Genomic DNA, 17,413 nt, shown 5'->3' on the forward strand with positions numbered 1-17,413 from the left:
AACTGTTTCCTTTCTTTGTCACAGCACCGTGCACCAGCAACAGTGAACCCCTTGATGTTGGGAGCAGTCTACTCTGTAATTATCCCCACACACCCCGAGCAATGGAGGTGGTTCTGGAGAGCAAAGAGAGAAATCTTAAAGCCGGGGTTTCAGACGCAAATTAGGACAATTAGCGGCCTCATTAAATTGGGAAAAGGGAAGTATTATTCTAGTTAAAGTAATGGTTCATTAAGTCAATGTTATCTGTGCTAACAGGCTAATTGATGAACTCCTAGTGAGGGACAATGAATGGAGATGACTTCTCTCTTACAGTGGAGCGCCACTGAGCTGGACCCGGTGGTGCGTTTGCAAAGACAGAAAATATCTTCAGTCTTGATTGTGTTCACTATAAATGTTTTTTTTACCGTGAACATATAATGTCTTCCTATAAGGAAATAGCTGCACAGCACTGTGCTAAAGTGAAGGGAAGTGTCACCAAGCTTGAAATCAAGTGTCAGCCGGGGGCCGTTTTTAAACACATGATGTAAAGGGAAGAGAAGGGGCCCCCGAAGGGTCCACACAGCTGGAAGGGGACAGTCAAGCAGGTCTTTACCCAGTCTGTAGTTAAACCTGCACCACTGATCACAAGTTACTCTAATCTTAACAATTATAAGACCAAGTCTTACAAAGAGTAGGAAAACATATAATATCCTATGATCAAACGTATGGCTGGAGTCATATCAATGATTACGTACTTAAATCATTATCAAAAGTGAATTTGCCTCTGTAGAAATATATTTTCATTTAGTTAATCAACTTTTTGGGTTTATTAATATTTTTCACTTAAATTTGTACTTTCAGTAGAGTCGAGTCAATTAGGCCTTTTCTAATCATACATCAATAAGATTTAATACATTTAATGTTTTCTTTTCCCACTTATTGTAAGACTAGAGTGGTGGCAAGTATACAATTTCATGTATAATCTAAAATGTGTACATTTTAAACCAAAATAGCCCAAAACATATGTATGGCATCTCTGTGTGAACTTCCTTTAATACTCTATGCTGACAGCTCGTGCATTTTCATTTTAAATACAGGACTGTTATTAACAGAGTAACTGTAAAGTGTGGTATACATAACTGAAGGACCTGCATACTTCTTCCAGCACACCATGTGGTCTATAGCGTCCCTCTGCACAAACACATTTTCTCCCTATGTAAAATGAATTTACTGCTCATCAGTGGTCCGGCCTTCACTTAAACCTTCAGAGTGCTTGATCAAGCCTGAAAGAGAAGCGGTTAGCTCTAATGGTCCGTCCTCCTTCACTCATGACGCTCTATTCGTGTACCAGCGCACCATATGGCAGATATGAAGTGGGCTGTATGGAGCCAGTCCATCAAACGGAGAGAAAAGGCTTCCATCAGGGCCTCATAGGACTGTCAGATGAACACTTAGGATTTGTAATGGATGCTCAAGTAATTGTGTTTCTGATAACATCTTTACATGACGCACAGAAAATCGCATTCATGCGAACTAAACACATCTTCATTACAATTCATATTCAACACAATGGGACACAGAGTTACTAAGACCTATGGCTGCATGGTCTTTTCTCAACACATACAAAAATAATATTAAGTTAAAATCATATATAAACCATATCATCATATACGGATATAAATCTATTAATATGTGCAATGTCATTTCACAGTCCTGTATTAAATACAACTTTTGAATTTAACTAAGCTATTAGACTTGTTGTGTACATTTTCTTATCTATTGAATCAGTGTTAGCTTAGCTTAGCTTAGCTTAGTGTAGTTTAGTTTAGCTTAGCTTGGTTCAGCTTAGTTTAGCCTTGCTCATTGCGTCTTGTCTCTTTATTCCTGACATGGATACAGACGCAAGAACCACCTTCGAACAGGTAAAACCTAACATTCAAATAATAATCAAGCCAATAAGCAGAGACAATGCAATTGCAAAAAGATAATGTCAGATAGAGACAACATATATATATTATCAGGCATGTATTGCATTTAATCAACAGTGAAACCAATTTGAAAGCACAGCTCATATTTCCCATTTTACAAAAGCTTAATTTTTCAATGAAGAATTACTTCCTCGATACAAATTCACCAACAGTCTAAAAGGATACTGAGAACCCTGAGGCTCTTTATTAATGCAATGTTGATCTCAGTATGTAGCAGTTAATCAGTGAGTGGAATCCAAGATCCTGGGGGGCTTGGCTCTGCCCCATGTTCACTGTTGTATATAATAATAGTGCTTTATGTAAAATGCACGTCACTCACATCATTCAAATGATTCCCAAATGTCATTTGATTTATGACAATATTGAAAAGGGAAAGAAAAACCAGACCATTATAATCAACGTTGATCCATTCTTGTGACTGCTGTTTATATATATATTTCATTTTCAACCATATAGTGACCTTTCTGACATGTTATTTAAATTACTTAAACCATCACAGGATTCATTAAAAAACGTTTGAAATGTCTAAGGAGAACACAAGACTGTAGTTTGAGGAAAGTTTGTAAATCATTCCATTTAGAATCCAGTTCTGCCAATAATGGGGAGTACATGACGGACGTCTAGAGTTAAGAAATAAACAAGAAAAACTCAGTTGAATCCATTGAGTGTCTCAGATATGTGCAGAGTAAATGGTAAGAAGCAGCAAATTAATCTAATCTAATTAACATACTGATCCAAATTAAGTTTTGATGATGTAAGCGAACAGATTACTGAAGGATTTAGCTTCAGGGGGAGTTTAATAGGTTTCATAGGGAAACAAGTTTTTCTCTCTGCTGCTTGTTTTATTTATTTCGTGGGATTTGAGAGATACTCATGCTGATTTAGATTTTCTGTAGTTGTGGATGCCAACTGAACAATTTAAAAGCCTGTAAACTTTAGGTGGCCGAATGAGTAGTAACAAATACGATATATAAATTAATGAATATGAACAAATTCTAACTGACCGAACTGACATAAAAAGGCTACATAAATAAACGAGGTCCATGTAACATCACCTGTCACCACCAGATGGAGACAACACTACACACTTGCTAGTTGTGCGTTACCTGAATATTGAGGCTTTAGGTTGTATGCCTCAAGTAGAAAACTGAGACAAAGAAAATATATCAGAGGACACAAGTTAAATTATCCTTTAAGAGCTGACAGGTTTATATCTACCAGAACCAGATACACAGTTGTCTGAGATGGGGGATGGGAAATGTCTGGCAGCTCCACTGATGGTCAACAATCGGAAAGCCATTTACTGTGAGCATGATGTGTATCTTATAATAATAAGATCCCGCTCAGTTCACTGGGGATTACGTCCCTCATGATATGGACAATGACAACTGACAACAAAAATGTGATTGTATCCTCGGTGCAGCAGCTGCAACTCTGAACCTTCTGCTTTGATAAAAAAACAAACTTCCACCAGGGTGACACACAGGGACGAATCATGGTCTCACTGGTCATTTCCTGTCATTTCCATTATCAGTGATAAAGTAAACCCGGAAAAGGGAGCTTCCTCTCGGCCGGCCAGTGTCACGCAGCTGTCAGTAGAGAGCAGTAGCGCTCTGTGTGGGGGAGACGGGCTGCATGTGGAGCAGCATGTGGCCTGTTTAGTCAGATAAGATGAGCAGCACTTTGTCCACTGACCTCTTTGACCTTGCGGGCTGAATTAAACGTGCCGCACGAAGCGAGAGCTGTTTTGAAGAATAGATGTTAGGAAGCTGTTATCAATGAGCGATCCGCAGGAAACCCACGACCTTCAGCGTCTTCAGGGTCCGTGGAGTCAGTGAGCTGCCTCGGAGATCGTGACGGACTGCTCCTCTCATCTTCCTCTCGTCAGCGTCTTTGACTCAGTCTCTCACCCTGTCTATTGTCTGCAAAAAATGCTTTTTGAAACTAAGTGAGTTTCCCACGTTTAACTGAGAATTGCCATCCTGATAAGAGAGTGGGAAGATCCAGGGGATAGAGTACAATATTTAGCCGGGGGGGAAAAGGAGACGGATAATTATGTCTGTCATGATCACGGTCAGAGGGTTAGCTCAACAAAATTATTTCATTAGGCGGATAGTGACAGCCACAACCAGCTTCAATTATAATGGCGCCATGCCTGTAATTTGGCAGTAAAGATTGTTCATCACCCTTCAGTATGGATTCTCTATGGTTGATTAATGTAATTGGATTGAGAACCACTGATGTCTCAGTCTGAACTGACGTCTGAGCTCATGTCAGATTCTGCAGCAAAAGGCGCCAACTTTATGTTTGTGGCTTTTTAATTATGGCTGTCTGAGTGCATGTGGTGTATGTTTGTGTGTGTGTGTGTGTGTGCTGTCCAGGTATTACTCGTTTTGTGGGGACCTAAATCTGTTTACACAGCTTCATTATGGGGACATAATTCACCTTACATTATTAATGTGAAGATATGTTCTAAGGTTAGGGTTAAAGTTTGGTTTAGGCTTAAGATTAGGTTAAGGTTAGGTTTAACTAAGTGGTCACTATGGTTAAGGCTGGAGAAAGTCTCCAGGAAATCAATGAAGTCACTGTAATGACCTCTGAATTCATGGAGACACGTCTGTGTTTGTGCGTACATGTGTGTGTGTGTGTGTGTGTGTGTGACAAAGGCAGAGAGTGAGCATAAAGGAGCTTTCAGTGTTTACCAGGTGACAATGAGGCAGCGTGTCCAGCGCAGTGAGGGGTCATGTATAAATAACCTTCATTATGAAAAGAGCAATTTTCTGCACCTGCCTGCTAATTGTTCCCATGCCGACACTCTGGATTGGTGTTATCGCTCCTTTTAAATCGCTCCCTTTAGTTAGAGAGAGAGGCGTGAGGGTGGGGGATGATGTAAGGGAGGTGGAGGTAGAGAGAGAGAGGGATGAGAGTGGTGAAGCTGAGCTGCATCTTAAAATCGCTGTTACAGTCGTCCAGTGATTTCCTTTGGTAATTTGAGCTGGCGTTGGGGTGCCAGCCGATGAGTAAAGGTGGTGATGGTCCCCGCATGGTACTCCCTGTCCATCCTCGCGGCCCCCTTCTTTGTCGTGCTGCACGTAAATGAGGATGAAACGGTAATGTCATAAATCTTAGGGTTTATCCGGGACGTACATCCCTGGGCCCCGGGGCTAAACTGAATGGAAATCATTAGCACCTCGTCCTTCACTATGATCCTCGGCCTGCAAAGTGCAAGTGAGGGTTGTCAGGGGAGGGTGCCATGGGTGAGCGTCCTGGCTGAGGGAAGTAGTGAACAGAGATAGATGAGGCCGGAGAGGTAAAGGTGAGGGGTGAGGGAAAAAGGAAGAAAGTGGAGGAGAGTGATAGAAGCTGAAGTTTGTACTCGAGAGCTGTTGTATAGGATGAGAGGTGTAGAGGAGACATAAAGCATGAACAACCCTCCAAACAGTTTTGAATCGGAGCCAGAATCACATCCAAGCCTGAACAAGATCCTTTTCCAGCGCAGTGGAAAATGATCTTGTTATTAAATGTTCACATACAAAAAATATCGCTGTTTGTGTTTTGTGAGGAGAAATGTTTGACTGATATCATAAAAGAGACTCGTCGGCCTGTAAACAGTGTATGACGAATAGAAGATGGAGCCTCGGCGCAGATATCTGTGGGATGAGATTTATAAGGGTTTAACAAATGAAATATAACATGTTACTGGAGATAAATGGTCATTATAACATTAGGACAGAGCCAGACATTTTTAATATAGCCAGGAGAAAGGACAAAGGATTATGCGTGAGTGATAAATAAATAATGTAAAACGTGCAGATAAATTCGAAAAATATCTGAATTGGCTAAAAAGTGTTAAATACTTGTGAGAGATGGGCATAAAGTTTCATATGTGATACAAGTGAGTTTCGAGTGTGGACTTGAGATAGATTTTCATTTTCCCAGTCAGTAACACATTTTTCCAATTATTCGGACACTTATTGAACTTAATGAATTGTCCCTGCGATGCACCAGCGACCTGTCCAGAATAAACCCCACCCCCATGTCAGCTGGGATTGGCTCAGGCCCCTGCTACCCTGAAAGGATAAGCTGTACAGTCGATGGATGGATATTGAAACTAAAAAACTGTATTACTGTGGCAGTGTATTTGGCAACCAAAAGGCTTTCACAGTCCCCATTTTTCATTTTCTTTTTGAGTCTACAATGTGGACTGTTTTATTACTTTCATCCCAAACATACAATAACTTCTTATTGTCCCCACAGTGGACAACTTAGTTAACATTCTGTTATTAAGGGTGCACCACAAAGAAATAGCCAGACCAAGCCTTTCATGAGTGATCACAGACCAAACAGAAACCCAAACACAGAGCAGGACATGTCACACAAGCTACAATACTTTAGATACAATAAGTGGCCGAGGACATCTGTAGGGCATCAGTAAACCAGAAAGGTGGGGAAGCAAAGAGTGGAACCGTGGCTCTTTTGTTTCCTCGCTTGGGGCGAGACTTGTTTTCTCTTACTCGCACTCGCTCACTCATTCTCACACGCACATGAAAAGCATCCACTATCAAAACCATATATGGATTCTGTTCAATGCTGCATCCCCAGCCCTACTATGACAACTGTGCAGGGTGAGTGGCATCCCTGCTAAGAATAAAAGATGATAGAATAAAGATCCGGGGAGGTGTTGCTGAAAGGACGCGGGGCGCCCAACACGCCGGGCATCCCAAGGTCAGGAGCAGTGCCCTCTGGCAGGAGGCGCTGTGAGGAATGACAATGTCAGACAGAAACCTCCCTCACCTCCCCGGACCTGTCAATTTGGCTGCGATAATTTATCTCTCTCTAGTTAAATATAAATATTGTAGATCACAGCGTGCTCCTGCACCCTTAGGAGGGCTTCATCTGTCAGCCACAGACCCTGGCTAATGGCCCTTTGTAAGCAGAGCACTGGTGGAGGCAGCATACCAGCCCACATACTGGTCGTCCTCATCATTTGAGGTTCACTGAGACGTCCCGCCTCCAACCTGGAGGACCACCACCTCTCTTCTCCCTCAGCTTTAGGCTTACACTGTACGACACCATCCCTGTAGTTCTCTGTAACAATAAGGTAAACTCCTTCAAATCCTACGTGAACTAGTGAAATTCTGTGACCGTGTATCCATTTACCATTGAGGGTCTTGGGGGGGTCTGGAGCCAATCCCGGCAGGTATTGGGTGAGAAGCAGAGTACATCCTGGACAGGTTATCACCGTATCACAGGGTCAACAATCAAAGACAAACAACTATTCACACACAGAGTCCATTTAGAGTAGGAGGAAGAATCCAACTCAGGCCTGGTTTCACATTTTACCGGCTTGCTAGTGGCCTAATGGTCAAAACCCAATGGGCAGTGAAAACACAATGAAGTACCATATTAGAAGTGGAGACAAATGAATGGATGAAATGCTACGTCCGTTGTCACCGTGAAATAATTGTGTGACCTGTCTTTAAAAACAAGTGAACATGCTCCTCATGTGTTCTCACTGCCTTTATTTATGCCGATTGAGATTGTGTTGAGTGTAACAAGGTTAGAACCCATGGATCGCTACTTGCAGCTATAATTAGACATGTTCCTCTACATCATTGACATTAATAGCGACATCACACACATACCCATTCATAATGGGTAACAATTCAATAATATATTTTCCTCATACAATGTCTAATTCTTTATTTATCATCGTCAAGTTATAATCATTTCATTAGTTTGTCAATAAATAACATTGACCTTTGTTTAGAGGTTAAAACTTTAATACATTTTAACAATGTAGCACACAGATCAGCATATCAGGCACATTTCTATTTGAATATGCATCCCAGCTGTACTGATGTTAGTATGTCATTAATTACAGGTTTATTGGACTCTCACTTTATATTATGTTTGCAGTTCTGTATATTGTTAAGTTGTTATCTGACGAACTCTGGGCCAGATGTGCTGCAGCTCCTTTCTGGAGGGTTCAGTTGTAAAACTATCTAAAGTGCAACTAAATTACTTTTTACAACCTGGCAACCTAAAGGTTTACCATAAACATGGCTTCTTGGAATGTTTTGAACATTAATAAAGTCACTTATTATTAAGTGAGGCTGATTTGTAATGCTGAGTAAACAGTTTCTCAAGGCTCACATCACCTCTTGCTGCATCCATTACTATCACACTAAAAGCTGCGTGTAAACCATTTTTATACATTCATATTCTATACTGCAATGTCTTTTCTTTAGATTTCTTTTACTTTCACATGTTCTCTTGTCCTTTACCTTGCTTTTGACTATCTGCTCCTATTTGCTCCTGCAAGAGGATTCCCCTCACACACACAGAGAGAACATGCCGACTTCATACAGAAATGCCCGAGCCGGAGCTGGACTCCACTGCAACCTCCATGTATGTTATGAATAAATAACACATTCCGGATCAATAATGATAAAATTTAACTATGCAACAGTTTATCTGTCCCACCTACACAAGTATAATCTAGCACATCATGCAACTAAATGAAACAATACAAAATAATAAAGTAAACTTAATACATTTAAGTAAAACAAGATTTAATGTGCACACTTAAATATTTTGTGTAAATTTGGCATTTGAGCTAGATTATAACTTAACATATAACAGACACATTTAACACACAATCTCTCACTGTCTATTATACAAATAAATGGTGTGCATTGTAACATGCATTCATGTAGAAACAGAAGCACAAACCAAGATGCAGCAGTTAATTCCCACATGTGTTACACGGATGTCTTGCTATACACTTTGGACCTCTGACGATAAAGCAGCTGCAGCTGAGTATATAATCTCCCCTACCTGCGGCCTTTCCTACTTTGTCCATCAGCCTTGAGCTGGGCTGTGAGACCTGAGATGTGTTCTGGCATTAAATAGTAGTATAGAGTATTTGTAGCCGTTGCCCAGGCCCTTTATGGTCAGCATTGAGTGAGTAGAGAATGTATTCAATGAGCTCTGCAGTATGTGTGAGTGTGTGTGAGTTTGTGTGAGTGTGTGTGTCCTTCACTTTTGCAGTAAGCGTAGTTTTGTCTCAGTGAAATTTCCTTCACGTCCTTGCTATACCTCAACTGTGGGTCGGATTCAACAAAAGCAAGCATACAGTTGAGCCTTTAATTACTTATACACAGCTCCATGACCCGGCTCACTGTGATTATTATATCACTGCGCTGCTGCTTGGGGCAGAGCACCTTTAAAAAAAAAAAGAAACTCCCCTCACTCACCCTTGGACCCAGCATTACATCAACAGTAATAAAGTTGTTTGTTTACTTGCTGGCGGGGGGTAAACTCTGCGATAGTCTTTGAGTGAGCTGTTAGCGCTGTGCACTGTTGTGCTTGTTAAATGCTTTGTTGGAAGTTTGACACTTCTCAGGCTGCACTCGCCGCCAACGGTATCCTTAAGTCATGAGGCTGTTTCATGCTGGGCCCCCTTGGGTGAGGGAGGGATGACAGGATAGCAGAAGAGGCAAACAGCTACTGCGGGCATACACACACTCATATGTACAGACACACACACACACACACACACACACACACACACACACACACACACACACACACACACACACACGCGCACACAGAGTCACCTTTAAAGTGTATGAGAGCTCCCTGATGCCAGGGCTGCCATACTGCATGACTAATGCAGCCCGCGAGTCACTGTTTCTCCTCGTTGTGTCCCAAAGAGCTGAATTAATTGGCTGTCATCATGGTAGCTCTCACTCACTCTCTCTACCTATCTCTCCTACACACACACACACACACACACACACACACTCTCAAACTGATCAGTCTATAAATAAACGGAGACAACATGACATTTAAGTGACAGGAAAACCATAAACACTTTTTGCCCAACATTCAATGAGGCCCCCTAAACATATGGGAAGAATGAAAGTCATACATTATTTGGAGATCTTCCCATTTGCGTCTTGTGTGAGTGTTAGACGAAGACAATCCACTTTCCCCAGCATGTGTTCTGCCCGTGGGTTTGCTGAACCACATTTTGCAAGAACTGTAATTGCTGGCAGGATTATACGTTCAGTGGTGATGTTTAGTCGAGTGCCGAGAGGGTGTCATTTCTGCACAGCATGCACGTTGCAACAGTGAATTCATTTTGCAGATCTGAAACCAACCACTGGTGTAATTACAAGCAGAGACAACAGTTATCTTTGAATCAAAGAAGTGATACAGTAGAGTCACTAAAGTCTTCAGAGATGCACTGTAGTTTGGAGATTTTCCTGCAATTATCCAAAGGGGTGAGAATGCAAATGTCAGAGTTAGATGCTCAGGATTTTTTGCGAGACATTTCCAGCCAGCCCTAGTTCTTGTGAACAGTAAGATTGCAGCGGGAAGATTCAAAGCGAGCAAGTGGGATTGTTGACGACATTTCTTACTTGCATTTCTAATCTGAAAAGATCCCATCAGAACACCAACATCTCAGGATGAAAAAGAGCTGCCACACATGTAGAGGGCGCTGACGCAGATGTCTGGGTTTTCCAAAGCGGAACTTACATGTCGTGTCCTGCGTCCTGCATGCTCTACCCAAACGCGACTACTCACCTGAATGCTCCTGTTGATGTGAACTGATCTTGACATCTCCTGCAGCATTCTTCATATACGAAGGGAAAATATCCGCACCTAATTTTCGGGACATTTTCTGGAGTTCATGTCTTAAACAGCCTAAGAGGTGGATGCCAGCTGTACAAAGATCTGATCTGGCAAGATCATGGTATTTGTTAAGTGTAAATAAACAGAAGTCAATGAGGACATTTTTCTTCATCGAACCAGACCACGCTCTCTGTACAACCTTAGCCACACATAACCATGAAAACGTAATGGTTATTACTGTGTGAATGTTTCCCTTTCACATTCAGTATGAACATATTTGCAGCTCATTAAGTATTTAAATTAATAAATTCTCATTGAATGAATGAATATAAAAGATAATCCGGTTATAAGGTAATCACCCCCCAGGTCCAGTTAAACACCCCTGCCCCCACTAAAGCCCTAAAGTTACACCAATAACTCCCCTTAAGTATCTACTTATATTACGTTTTGTCTTCACAACTCCAAATTACTGTTCCTTTAAACAGTGTGTATTTATGTATGCAGTTATATTATGAATCATAATCACATAAACTTTATACATTTTACTCACAGAGGATATGCAGTCTAATTAGATACAGTGGACGAGATAAACAATTCTGTATTGCCTCTTTGTGAACGGACCCTATGAAGAGATAGCATTTCAAAGACTCTTTCATTTGAACAGCTTTGAATTGTAATGCACTTAAAAGACAAAGCGCTTGGTCTGCGTTTCTATTTGCCTGTGCTGTGAACCATAAACAACGTTTGTGTTTCGAAACAGTTTGCTCAGACTGGGAGAATAATGGAGTGTCATTCCGACCCTCCGCCTTTGCATAATGCGGTCAGAGTACTCATGCAGTATAATATCCTGTCTGTCTGAAAGGTGATTTGTTTTTAAAGGATTTTTTCTTTCCTTTTTCCCGAGCGCTGCTCATCAGTGTAATACGGGAGCAGCAGAAGACCTTCTCGTCAGACGGTGATGGGGATGTGCTGTGATGTGTACATTGTCTCAGATGGAGGGGGCTTTACCTTTTAATGACCTCAGACACGTTTGGCTCGTGTGTGTGCGGATAAGGGCTCTTGGTCCTCAGAGCTTTCCTTCGCACAAGAATCCAGATGTTGTCGTCTGCTCATCTGGGATGAGAGAGCCCTTCAAAAACAGCCTTTACACGTAGACGAAGCTCTGCTGTGTTGTATCATTTACAACCTTTTTGTGAAAAGACCTTTTATGATCAGCGCTCTGAACCTTTCCTCCCTGGGCTGCAGGAGCTCTATCTGAGTCCTACATTTTGAGTTCAGAACACTCTAAAGCTCTCATGTCAATAACAGCAGCTGTAAGTTAGTTAAAAGGTTTTTCATTTAAGGTCATTTTTAAACTTCAAAAAATCTCTAGAGGTTTTGGGTGTTTGTGACAAAAGTCAATTGTCCTGCTATACAAGAAAAATGGCTGCAAACCCCAAGTCCCATGAAAGAACCATGGTGCCCCGGGGGCTGCAACAGGGGTGAGGAACTGTTTTCATTTATCAAGAGCCATTTAAACTCTTACAACATCCTACGAGGGCCATAGGCTTACAAAGTTACTGAATACACCAAACATCACTCTAGCCTCTCTAATGCCGTTACTGGAGCTGCTTTCCTTTAGTGAAGCTGGTCAGTCGGGCACTTTTTAAATGAGCTGCTCACAGTTGCAGGTTTTCCCAAACAGAGAATCAAACGTCTTCTCAGAACGAAAGGTTTGTACGGCTCCAGCAGAGGAAGGCTGTTGTTGCTTTGAACTCATTGTTGCTATAACTGATTTCATGTTGTAGGTCTTCGGGTACCATCATTAGATGGCTCAGCAAATATGTCCAGTTGCTTTTATTTACTCTTCATGTCCTGAAATTTCCCCCAAATGCCTAAAGGAGTCCTACCAGCGGGCTATTCAGATATCATGGCAGGCTTTCAGTCTTGCAGAGAATGTTTTGTGTTTGTACACAATGAGCAATTTCTCTGTTGTCATAGATCCTGTCAGAGTGAATCTTATGAAAGCTTAAGAGCATTTGTTCTTCTAACTCGTCCAGTTGAGCCGCTTGTTTCCTGCTGTAATGACACTTAACGTTTGCCCTTTTGATCACTACAAACTACAAACATTGGTTTATCTGTTACTCCAACAAAATAAATTCGTTGTCCATTTCTCTTGGAAAGTGCAGCATTTCTAATCTACTTTTCTTGACAGTTGCCATGATGTTTGTCATAGACGAAGCGTTTCCTTCACCCTGACTGTGACCTGGCAATCACAGCCAGATGGGACCAACCTGAAGGACATGGTACTCCACTATGTTATGCGATTATCTTTTTATTACAGAAAAAAATTCATCAGACATATGAAAAAAGTTTTTTCATATATCTGATTTATGAATCGTCTCGTGGGCCATTTACCACCTGGAGGTCTTCAACTTTTTGCAAGGCCCTCATCCCCCCAGTTCCCATGTTTAGAAATAACGTTTAGAGATCCCCTTCACTGAAGTTTTTAAACGTGTCCAAGTTAACATCCCCCTTGTACGACTTATTTTCAGCAAATAAGCATTCAGCGCCACCTAACACTGCATTAAACAAAAGACAAACCAAGTCTTTGGAAGTATTATGACCAGATTGAATACAAAGATGGACGAAATGACGACGCCCCAAAACTGAGGATATAGCCTCTTGATTGCCTCCTAGTGGCTGGAGGCAGTATAGGTCATAAATCCCATTTCCTGCATGTTAATGAATAAAGGGTGATTCATCTTGATTGACAGCTGAGACTGACCCGTGATTGGTGGCGTGCTTGTATCAGCAGGGCTGCACTATAGCAGCCCCATCCCCTGATCACTACAGTGCAGACTCTGGCCCCAAATGCAGAGTATCGTGTAGATTGTATCTGGGAAACTTAAACTTCTTCATTGTAGGAAGAAGTTATATACAGTCTACGATTCAGACAGCCAGGGTTAGTGATGTCATAAACCTGAGAAACCAATCGTGTGGGGCTCAGTGGGCTCCCCAGCAGGAAGGAGTGGAGTTACGTTTTAGTAATTTTAAAGCAATATTTTGAATAAATAATTTTGATGAGCCAAGAAGAATTTAAGGTGGTGTACTAATCTGCTGGAGATTGACTTTAACGGTTAAAATTATCCTTAAGTTAATGCTTTAAATATGAACAATATCAACAATAATCAAGACACTATGACTTTATGTGATCAGTTTACTTTTAATAGATCATCAATTAATAATCAGTAATCAATATTAAGATGCAGATGCATTTATTAGTCCCAAACACATGCAAAGGCACACTCATGCAGGTAGGGATATTTAACCTCTGCTTTTGACCCATCTGGTGCAGGACACACAGTGCAGTGAGCGACCATGTACGGCGCCCGGGGGGCAGATGTTGGGGGAGTAAGGTGCCTTGCTCAGGGCCACTAGACAGGGTAGGGAGAATCCTCTTGGATTTTTGGGCAGATCAATCCAGCCACTAGACCACCGCCTCTACCATTAATTCACTGTTACTTCATCCAATTGTTGATATGCAACCAACTCTGGATTCTTCTTAAAATAAAAATACAATTCTAAGGACTATGGGCTTGTTCAGCCTCTCTGATTAAAAACAGTACACCTTCATATTACTATGAGAACAGACAGTGGTCTTTGTGTTGCTGGAAGCAGGGAAGTGTTTCGCGGGGACAACAAACAAAGATGCAGTGAGAATGATCACACATGTTTGAGTTCAACAGAGGTGCCAGAGGCCAAACCAATAAAGCAACGATAGAGTGTAAAAGGTGTCAGGGACTTTGTGACTTAATGCATCTTTTTTATTCTGCCTGAGCAGGGTTACAGTTGTTTCACAGGTGGCTGACCTGAGAGCTCATGAGGCCTCAGCAGGAGCACTTTAGATTAGGTGTGTTTTATGTTTAGTGTGAGGAATCGCCCCTCCTCTCTCTGGGATGGAGATAAGATGAACCTTGAGAGAGACTCCGCTCTCGCTGAGGTAATGACAATCCTCACATGAATAGTAGTGACCTAAACTTCTCATCACTTCCCTGCCATGTGGTGTAACACTGGGAAGTTTCTGTTCTGCCTCAAGCTTTTTGGTTTGGCTGCCTTTATGTCAGCTCTACCAAGAATCGTCCCTGTTTCATAATGAACTCATATTGTTCATCCTTCATCACAAGGGTTCATCATTACTTAACCCTTAAAAGTTCTGGATTCTTTTGGACGTTTTGTTAATGCTTTTGAATTTGCCTTTATTCATCACATAAAAATGTTCACTATTCCATTATTCAATGCCTTTTGTCCCCAGCACAATATCGCCCACATTACCAGACAAATATTCTTTCACCTGGAAGTAGTTTATCAAAACATTGGTCCCAAAAACCATAAATCAGATATAGAAAACAACGTGTTTTTTTCATATTGAATTTATACGATGATATCTCTGTTTTTACTTGGCCTATCGACACCAAACAGAAACCAGCTCAGAGTCTCAAGTCAGCAATTCTTACTGAAATTCAAGGCACTGCTCCACATGGCTCTGTGTTATTCCTTGAAACAACCATGGAACTCCTTAGGATTAATCAATAATTTACATATGAGGTCATTGTTTATCTTTATTGTGCCCCGCTGAGTAAAGTCACATTTTAATCCTGATTTGAAAATGTGGACAGTGACAATATTAACATGCTGATGTTAATCATGTTTAATATTTACAAGGCTCACCATGCAAAAAGTAATCCTGAGTCTAAATGTCGTTAGTTGTGCAGGTAATACCAAGTAACAATGCAGCCAGTGTGTATGGCATCCAATAGTTGTGGAGATATAGGTCAGAATAAAAGTTGTCAGTAGAACAAGGTAGACATTAGCACCCCTAACTTCACTCGAAACAGGAAGAGACCCTTCAAATGCAAGGATCGTAATCTGAAAGCCTCTAAAGTTGTTTATCACAGTTCAGACATTATTCTATTGCTGGTGAAAAAATTACCGCAAAATAACAGGCACAAATTATTTGTACAAGTGATGGGAATGAAACAGCTCACACAGGAGGCCTAGTCAGACTATCCACTAGACTTGCGATATGCAATATGTGGGGGGTTGTGATGTCACGTGATATCAAGATATTCTTGAAATATTATTCTATAGCACATATCAGTAAGTATTGTGACTTTTACCTTTTGAATTATTAATTTTGCAGAACTTTTACATACACAAACAACGTAAAACACACTACTGGAAAGACAAATGAAAAAGTATGCTTTTAAGCCCTAAATAATTAAAGTAGAACTTATGTAGGACTGTTTTATTAGACTGCGTTGCTTTCAGCTAGGTAGCTGTTCCTAACAAACTGCAGACTGAGTCTATTCTCTGAGTCATCTCAGCTCCTGTCTTGTTTATGTCTCAGCTGCATTCATACTTGCCAGACACTATTTACTTTGCTTCAAAGGGCACTGTGGAGTCTGGTGCCTTGCCCAAGGACCTTCCTGCTGTGGTGATGGGGTGAGTGGGCTGTAGCTACAGATTTGACTCCAGCTAACCTCCAGTAACTAGCAGGCTGCTGGAGCACGCTCAGCTCCAACTGGCGGGGATCAAACTGACAACGCTGGTAATTGGGTGACCCCTTTACCTCACTGCCAACTCGCCACCTCTCCGGAGTCCAAATGTACTAATCCACCTATTTTTCATCATGATCATTGATGCAGTTGACACCACTTGGGAAAAATCAAATCATAAAACATAATCTTGATATCGCACTCTGTGACAAATGTAAATCCTTCTCTCCTCCGCCCGCACAAACAAAGAAAATCCTCCCTCTCCGCTCTGTTTTTCTGACCTAGCGGAAGATTCAAGGTGCCGCGCGGAAGAGGGTGATGTATCGCCGTAGCTTTTAGTTGTGAGAGGAGGAGAAATATTATCACATTAACACTCAATTTCCATTTCCTGTGAATAATTTCTTTCTGTGTTCCAGTCTCAGGAACATATTTCATCCAGCGCAACTGAGGGAAACTATATAATACCAGTGATGCTGCTTACATTATAATTTACTGTTGGAATGAAACATGAAACATGTCTGGAATATGCCCTGTGGAGAAGTTCTAACCGACAGTCCTCTGTAATCACACAGCCTGACAAGCAGCTAATTCTATTCTATCATGAGCCACAACAGAAACAATGACAACGGCCTAAAGTGTCCTTTAGTATTTGTTTATTCCTCTGCCATATGTGCGGCAGCGGTGGCGCGATGTGAAGGGGCGGTTGTCATCAGGGCTGTTATTCACCGACTGAAAAAGATTCCAAGAAATTAATTCAAGGGAAACCGGCTATGGGTGGGTGATAATAGCACCTTTCTACTGACAGGGTTTTCAGATGGATCAAAACTTAATGGGCCCCATAATTAACAGTGATGATTCCGCTCCTCTCTGCTCAGCCTTTGTTGGGTCAAAACAAAATGGAAGGTTGACATTTCTCGGCTTACCTTCCTATTGATCTTCCTCGTCCTACTGTGAGCGACAGATGAGAAAGGCTAACTAGGTTTGCCTTTGAACCGGTGGACATCCACAGGCGTGGCCACTCTGTACACACTGAGCCAACGAGAACACGTCTCATTAAATGTGTGTGTGTTCGGCTGCATAGTAAGGACATTAAGCTTGCTGCCGTCAGTGAGAAGAAACTTGTGAAACACTTGTTGCCTGTGTTGATTTAATTACTTGCTCCCTCAGTGAAGTACAACACTTGTTACGTGATACTCTTATCCAACTTTTGAGAGACACTTTACAAACAAAATTATAAATATCTCTGTAAGCAAACTCCACTTTAAG

Source organism: Platichthys flesus, chromosome 8, assembly GCF_949316205.1.
Source record: "Platichthys flesus chromosome 8, fPlaFle2.1, whole genome shotgun sequence".
Taxonomy (NCBI): Eukaryota; Metazoa; Chordata; class Actinopteri; order Pleuronectiformes; family Pleuronectidae; genus Platichthys; species Platichthys flesus.